This window comes from Branchiostoma lanceolatum, chromosome 2, assembly GCF_035083965.1.
Source record: "Branchiostoma lanceolatum isolate klBraLanc5 chromosome 2, klBraLanc5.hap2, whole genome shotgun sequence".
NCBI lineage: Eukaryota > Metazoa > Chordata > Leptocardii > Amphioxiformes > Branchiostomatidae > Branchiostoma > Branchiostoma lanceolatum.
Genome location: NC_089723.1, coordinates 11425461 through 11433319, shown reverse-complemented (window position 1 = coordinate 11433319; position 7859 = coordinate 11425461). Strand labels below are relative to the sequence as shown.

Below are 7859 nucleotides of genomic sequence, written 5' to 3'. Positions count from 1 at the left end.
TTTGATACAATTTTCAACTATTATACGTTCTGTTTCTAATCTCTTTCGGCCAGTTTTTGGTATAACGATGTCTGAAGTATTCCTCATCAAGTTTTGATCAATGTCATACCCTAAATGGCACACCCTGACACATAATAGCTGATTTACGTACATAACAACACTGGTATCGAACTATACCGGCAAAGGTTAAAAAAAGTAATTGCTTCCAGACGCCTGGGACGATCGCTAGCCCCGCTCTGTTTCAAAACATTCTGCCAGCGCGTGCAAGCCGGGCCGGCCGTATCATGTTTCGCCTGCAAGCCAACCTGGCACAGAACGATTTCCTCTGTCCAGGCTGGCAGACGTGATTTTTTTTGGCGACGCCTCAGGGGCGGAGCCTATTGTATAGTACTGCTTTCGGTTTGCCAAATATTCTAGGATTTCCGCGAACGCATTCCCTAGGGAATTACTTTTTGGCAACGCCTTGCAGATATCGCCTTTTCTATAGCAAGGACGAATTCCATTGCATACGGCATAGAAAAGGCGATAGTTTATACAGTATACACTTTTACAGCTGTTTCTCGATGTTTGAAATAAACTTTCTGGACGTTGTAATATATACCCATACATCACAGCTGTTTCTCAATGTCTTAAAAGTTTTTGGTTTTTGTTATCATGAATGAATTTTAGCTGCATCTCTGAAGCTTCGAAAGACTAACATAGTAAGGATAAAGAAAAGACACAGAGACAAGGCTTTCCGTACACTGAGCACGGGAGACTTTTAAGACGGACTGACTATGACTACGTCATACTGGCTATGCTAACATCAGTCTTAACTGAGGTTATCACTGCTTCCTGGACTGAACTAACTTGCCAATAGCATGTTAACATGTTTTTATATTCTGTCTTATCAGACAGACCTCTTGAAAATTACCTGCTAACTCCACAGAACATTGGTTACTTCATCTTTCTGTGACTGGCTTTGTAGTCCACTTCAGTAAAGAATAACACAAAGGAAAACACATTTTTGGGAATCATGGCACAACAATAACAGAAAACTGTGTCAGTAATTACAAGATTAAGTGTTCCGAGTACTCGTATCTTCTTGCAAGTTGGTGAGAGCGTGTTCTTGCAAGTTTCGTGAGAGCGTGCAATCGTATCAGAGCTTTCGTACACACTGATTGTTTACAATATTCGTGTGGAGTTTTCAATTTCATTTTGGTACATCCACCCCTAGCCTACGTTTACACAAGATTTCCCTGGTGGAGGTTAATGACCCCCTCTTGGGGGCGGTATCCGTCGGGACGGCCGCTAGGAGCGCGATGTAGTCAGGCTACATCCACCCCAGGTTTGATTAGAACCGTCATCAGCCAGGTTAATAACCTAGTGTACGATTTCGATATACATATACAATAGATCACTACTATAAACACACAAAATACATAATGAAATAGACAATATATTAGTATATCCGTGGTATAAACATGTTCAAGTCAGTCGGATATTTCTAACTGGCGTCAGGTTTTGTCTCGCTGTAGTAGCAGCTGTAGCAGCGCAATCTATTGACTTCAAATCGTGGCTCTGCTACAGATCTGGTTCTCTCTCGTTCCCTTCTTTTTGTCGACGACGCTTGTTGTGTGGCTTCCCTCGGTCCCGACGTTACGGACGCACGGGCGTCTGTTACAGATCCCCCTAGGGATGCAGCTCGTCTCACCGACATCCAGTAGAAGATCTCCATCTGCCGACTTCCCCTACAGCGGTATCTATGTGTAGAATGTGGCAGGAACATTTTTGTTTTGTTTTGTTTCGCCTTTGTGGTGATCCTGAATTCAATGTTTGTTTCTCCTGGGTTGATGTTATCAGCGCACACTCCTTCCTTCCTCGTTGACTCCAGTGAACCCCATATGCATTCCGAAGGTGTTTGCGGCGTAGCTCACCTGCGGGCACAAAAAGAAACATCATTCACTGCCGTTCACCGAGGAACAAATTGGTCGCTTTTTTCTATCTATTCATTTATCTATATTTATTCAAACTAGTAAACAAAGGTTGGTCTGACATGTTGCTCAGTTATCAAGGAAAGCCCTTACAATGACCCAACACATGAATTACATCTGTATCTGTATCTGTATAGCCGGTATAACCGCCCTTCGGCGTAACACACCAGCTTCGCAGGCACGCGGCGCGGCAGCAGCTGGTTATATTACACTGAACGGCCTGTCACACCTAACTTTTGCTCATCTGACTGCAATCGTTCTTTGAAGCTATTTAGTGAAGGTGTTCCTACAGCATCTGATGACAACGAGTTCCATTCTACTATGGTTCTCGGGAAAAACGAATTTTTGAACACATCAATCCTTGGTTTATAACTCTGGTACTTAAAGGCATGACTATTTCTTGTCCTTTTCTGGGATGGTATTAGATAATTATCAGTCGGTACATCCACAAGTTTATTAGTCATTTTGTACATCATGCAAAGCCTGGATATTTTTCTTCTGTCTTCAAGTGACTTCCACTGTAGATCTGCTTTCATTTTAGTGACACTAGCACCCCTGTCATAGTTGTTCATGCAGAACCTGGCAGCTTGGTTCTGCACCCTCTCCAGTTTATCCTTGTCTTTCTTTGTGTATGGATCCCATACTGTTGCAGCATATTCAAGGTTTGGTCTTACTAGAGACGTGTATGCAAGTGATTTTACCTTTGCTGGGCATGCCCACAAATTACGTTTGATCACTCCCAATGTCTGCTTAGCCTTAGTTGTTACTTTGTTAATATGGGTACCCCACTTCAGTCCAGTTGTTAATGTAACGCCTAGGTATGGGTGGCTTTTTGTTGTTGCTAGAGCCTGTCCACAGAACTGATAGGTGGTTACAACTGGGGTCCGTTTGTTTGTTATGTGCATGATGTAGCATTTTTCAGGATTAAACTGCATAAGCCATTTGCTTTGCCATTCCTCGAGGGCGTTCAGATCTGCTTGCAGGAGTTGTGAATCATTCTGTGTAGATAACTCTATATATAACAGGCAGTCGTCGGCAAATAACCTCACATTTGAATCAAGCTGGTCTGGCAAGTCATTTATGTACAAGAGAAAGAGTAATGGTCCCAAAACAGTTCCTTGGGGGACGCCTGACGCAACTCTAACTTGAGCTGAGGCCTTCCCTTCTACCACAACCGTCTGTTCCCTATCGGTCAAGAAAGCCTTTAACCAGTTTAGTGTAGTGCCTTGAATTCCATAGTACTCCAGTTTTGAGATGAGTCTACTATGTGGGACTTTATCGAAGGCTTTAGTAAAATCAAGTATTGCTAGATCCACCTGTTTTTTACTGTTCAGTGCACCCGCTATGTCGTGAACTGTTAATATAAGCTGTGTTTCTGTGGATCGCTTTGCTCTGAATCCATGTTGATAGTCCGTCAAAATGTTGTAACTTTCTAAGTGCTTCATGACATGGCTGTGGATAATGTGTTCAAGTAGTTTGCAGGATATACAGGTCAATGAAACAGGTCTGTAGTTGCTAGGGATCGCTCTATCTCCCTTTTTAAAAATGGCACATATATTTGCTTCCCTCCAGTCTTTGGGAATTTCTCCTGTGTCTAGCGAGTGTTGGAAAATATTGGTTAGCACAGGTGCTATTTCGGTGGCTGTCATTTTGAGGAACCAAGGTGGTATTTGGTCTGGACCAGATGCTTTAGATGGATTAAGACCTTGAAGCATTTTTTCGACACCATTAGGGGAAATCTCTATGTGTTCCATGGGAGGGGTACAAGGCTGTCCGAGAGTTGGCATGTTACGCAGGTCAACAAAACGGCAAAATTTAGTTACCTAGTCAGCATATCTGTCATTTCTGTCATTTGACAGACTTTATGCGACACATGATGTCCAAAAAGATGTTGCATATTTCGTCATCTTTAACGAGCAGAAATCGGTGTGTAAAGATATTGAGAGCTTGGAATTTTGCAAAGAAAACTATTAAATCTAAGAAAGTTTGCGGCAGAGCCGATTTAGATAAGTTCTAACGGCTGCTGGCGACCGGAGAGATGACCCCCAAGCCAGTAGGTGGCAAAATACGGCGTTATGCGCCCGTCACTATTAAACTTCTGACAGGTCTCACCGGGCTGACGTTTTTTGTGACTATACGTGGCGCACATATAGCGTGTGAATAACGAGTTCAGCGAATCCATTGCGTATGAGACATGTACATGTGTGATCTGCGTATTAAGTGCGCAATACTATGGTCTTTGTAGCGAATAGGTGCGTATCAGGTGCGTATGCCGAGCGTATTCCGGACGCACACAACTTCCGCCGACCGCATGCCTGACGCACTTCCCAGTAATGCTGATCGAATTACGATCGTATTTGGTTGCATTGATATTAGTAGTTACTTAACTAAACTGTTATTGGAAGAGACCTCTTAGGTGATGTACAATCTTATTGATCAAACCAACACACCATCCATCCCTCTTCCCCAGCCCCAAATCACGCATGGTCTGGTTTTCAAGTATCTGGCCAAAATACTTGGGCATTCCAAGTTCAGTTTATAAACCAACCATCTCAATTCAGTATGAGTATGTTGACTATGTAATATATGGGCTTGTTATGATGGATAATGAACTTAACAAGCAAAAACTTTAATTTGGAGGGGGTAGACAAGGCTTGTAGAGCTGTTTTGTATCCCCCTCCATTCATCGTAATCGAATAAACAAGGAAAAAAAGAAGAGGAATGTTACTAACCATGTTGTCTAGGCAAACTGTCTGAACAATCTCCATGTAACTTGTCCTCCTGATACGTTGCCCGGTCTGGTTGCTCCAGCCTTCCTTCATCCTCCCATCCTTATTATCTCGTAACTCCTGAAAAAAAGCAAGCTGATGAATTACTCTCAACTTTGGTTATACAGAAGTTCCATACATGACATGCAACTAACTATTGGTAGTCAAAACGTGTTAGGTGACATAACGTTATATCTTATGCTTTCTACGGTAACGTTGTTTAACCCTACACTTGAAAGCATTTCTAATCCAAAAGCTAGACACGTCCGTAACTGGACATGAAAAAAACATTCGTCTGCTAGAAGTTTCTCATTATACTTGACCATGGTCTTATCCACTAACACAAAAACAAAACTTCTGCAACTTTGATTTGAATCAATGCACATTAATGGTTAACTGAACTGTTGGGAATATCTGTAACTCACCGGTGAGGGATATTTGTGTCGGCTGAGCTTAACAGGATATTTGTAAATTTGTAAGTTTACAAGAAATATTTCCATGTCGAAAAGATCATCAAGGTACTTATCATATCTCTTTCAAACCGTATTTAGAAGTTTGCCCATATCAAAATCTGTAAAACCTAAACGAACTCATGATGAGGTATATATGGGAGGCCAGGGGTGCTACAATTTCAAATCAGTTTTCCATCACGCAGTGTGCAAGATACATAGAAGACTTGTCGTTTGTAACCACTGTGTTGGACAGTAGAATTAATGCATACCACGAAATAACGTGGTGATAAAACATAGAAACGGCAAGTTCTATGTGTATAGAAACATATGCTTGGGTCATATAAACCATTGATATATGCCCCGTACAACAGGTTTAGACCTAGAACTTCACTAACCTTCAGACCGCTATCTGAGTCTCTGGCGGAAGGTGTGGGCAGCTTCCTGGGCTTTTCCTCGTCTCCAACCAGCTGGAGGTCACCTGCTTTTTGGTCTCTTCTTTGCTTTCTTGAGTACCGAAACCGCTTGACCTTCCCTTTTTGTTCTTGGTGGCCTGGTCTTTGGAATCAAACCCATATACTGACGAGGGATTTTGAACAAAGGATCAAACTTCTGATGGTCAAATGGTCATATAGCATCCTAAAAGCGTGATGGATTGGTCTTTGGCCCTGCCCTGGTTCCGCCTTACCGTGGTTGGTTGGTCGGTGGTTGGCTAAGCCTTACTGCCGGTTACGCCCAGCTGCCGCTGGTTGGTTGCGCACTGCTGTCGATCGCGCCCAGCTGTCAGTGATTGGTTGCGCACTGCTGTCGGTCGCGCCCAGCTGTCGGTGATTGGGTGCGCCCTGCTGTGGTCGGTCTAGAAAGTCTCGCCCTGAGATCTGGAGGGACTGAATTCCACCAGCTGGATGCCAGATGTCAACACAAAGACTTGATGTTGTTGATAAATCCTTTGTTCGCCCTACAGCGGTATCTATGTGTAGAATGTGGCAGGAACATCTCGTCGTCATCACTCTCGTCCCGCACTACGGTATGGTCGGCCTGTGCAGGTATAAAGACGGAAACAGTCGGTGGAGCTGGCGACCACAGTGGCTTGATCTGATTTCTAGCTACCAAAATCAGTTAACAAACTGTTTAAAAGAATCTATGACAGCCATCCTATCCCTACAAATATTCCAGTCTGTGAAACCGTCAAATTATGAAATCTTTAGTCTCTATCGGCACTTATATACTTATGAAATCACAATAATGGACTTTTCCAAAATTACCCAAATTTTCAATTTTCATCGTCGTTGTGCGGCTGCATGTGTTCTACGTGGACTAAGTCGCCATTTGGATGGTCGTAAAGGCATTTATGTTGCAGAATCTAACATTCAGGAGCTGCTGTAGAAAAACAACACAATGAACAAAGATTATATTAAAATTGCAATACTCTTCTTTTGTCCTTATTGCCAATACAAACCAAACAGAAAACACTGTAAACACCGTGTAACCAACCAGTTCCGAGAAATTTTCCGGTCTGCAAAAGCTCTCCAGTAATGAAAGCTATTTACACCTTCTCCAACTTCGGTCATGACGTAATTAATTATAAGTATCTGTATCTATATAGCCGGTATAACCGCCATTAGGCTATTACACCGAACGGTCCGTTACACCTAGTCCGGCCTCCCCTCCCAAAAGAAAGAAAAAGGACACATATACAGATACAGCGTTTGTTGCAGATATTCTTGTACTATCCTTCCCCTAGGTAACGTTACATGTAACGAACTAGCCCTTAGGAATGCAATTCACTGGCATCAGTATCAGCTATGAACAGTAATGTACCTCCCCTACTGGCTAACAGGCAACTTCCTCCCTAAGATTCTGACACCCGGCCCCCTTTTTACGACTTCGGCTTCAGTGAACGAACACAATAGGACTCCGATGACGATTTCGACTGCTTGTGTGGCCTTTTCTATATGCCGGCCGAAGTTCTCCGTGAAAACACGTCTTATACGTCATGTATGCAAACGCTACCTAAAACACACAAACTACCTAACCATTTTGGAAAAGGTAAAATAAAATAATAATTGCAAAACATAACAATGTCACCTTAGTGCCCGGCTGTATGATCATTTCAAACACGACAGTTAAATATATTCAATTCTACAGTAGACAATGCATCACAGCCAGCCTCACATATTCTTCTACATTTGTATATCTTAAACAGTGAAAATACGAGCGTATAGCATCAGCGTTGTACATGACGTTGGCTTCAATCATATACTAGATGTTGACGGTTTGGACCGTAAAATATCTAGACCATCACGGCTTGGGCACAAATTCCACAAACTGATATTCAACACACGGCGTGGCTCAACTTAACGGTAGGATCAAATTGATCGCCTACCTTCACAAGAATCTGTCAACTTCTGCATAAGACTAACCATAACATTCAATATACACAAAGTGAAAAGTACATCAGCAAAGTATTATAAAAGTAACTGAAATAGCAGTGCCCACCTCCCGCCTACTCCCGCCGCCATAAATTTTCTCCTATGGAACTAAAGTTGAGTACGCACATGTGATGGTTCGCGAAAGTTTGTACATATCCCTTCGCCGCTGGAGTCAGCTGTAATGCAGTGCTATACCATTAAATTAATGACAGAAAAATAAACGTTACCCTGGCACTT

The 7859-nt window shown here is 42.6% G+C and overlaps 1 long non-coding RNA gene across 1 annotated transcript; it reads right to left on the bottom strand.

Moving 5' to 3' along the window:
* Positions 1–733: 733 nt before the first annotated feature.
* LOC136427448 (uncharacterized) lies at positions 734–7526 on the bottom strand. The gene is made up of 4 exons (XR_010754432.1): positions 6456–7526; positions 5589–6228; positions 4706–4822; positions 734–1916 (listed from the first exon to the last, which is right to left on the bottom strand). It is a non-coding gene; the product is annotated as an uncharacterized lncRNA (long non-coding RNA).
* Positions 7527–7859: the final 333 nt, after the last annotated feature.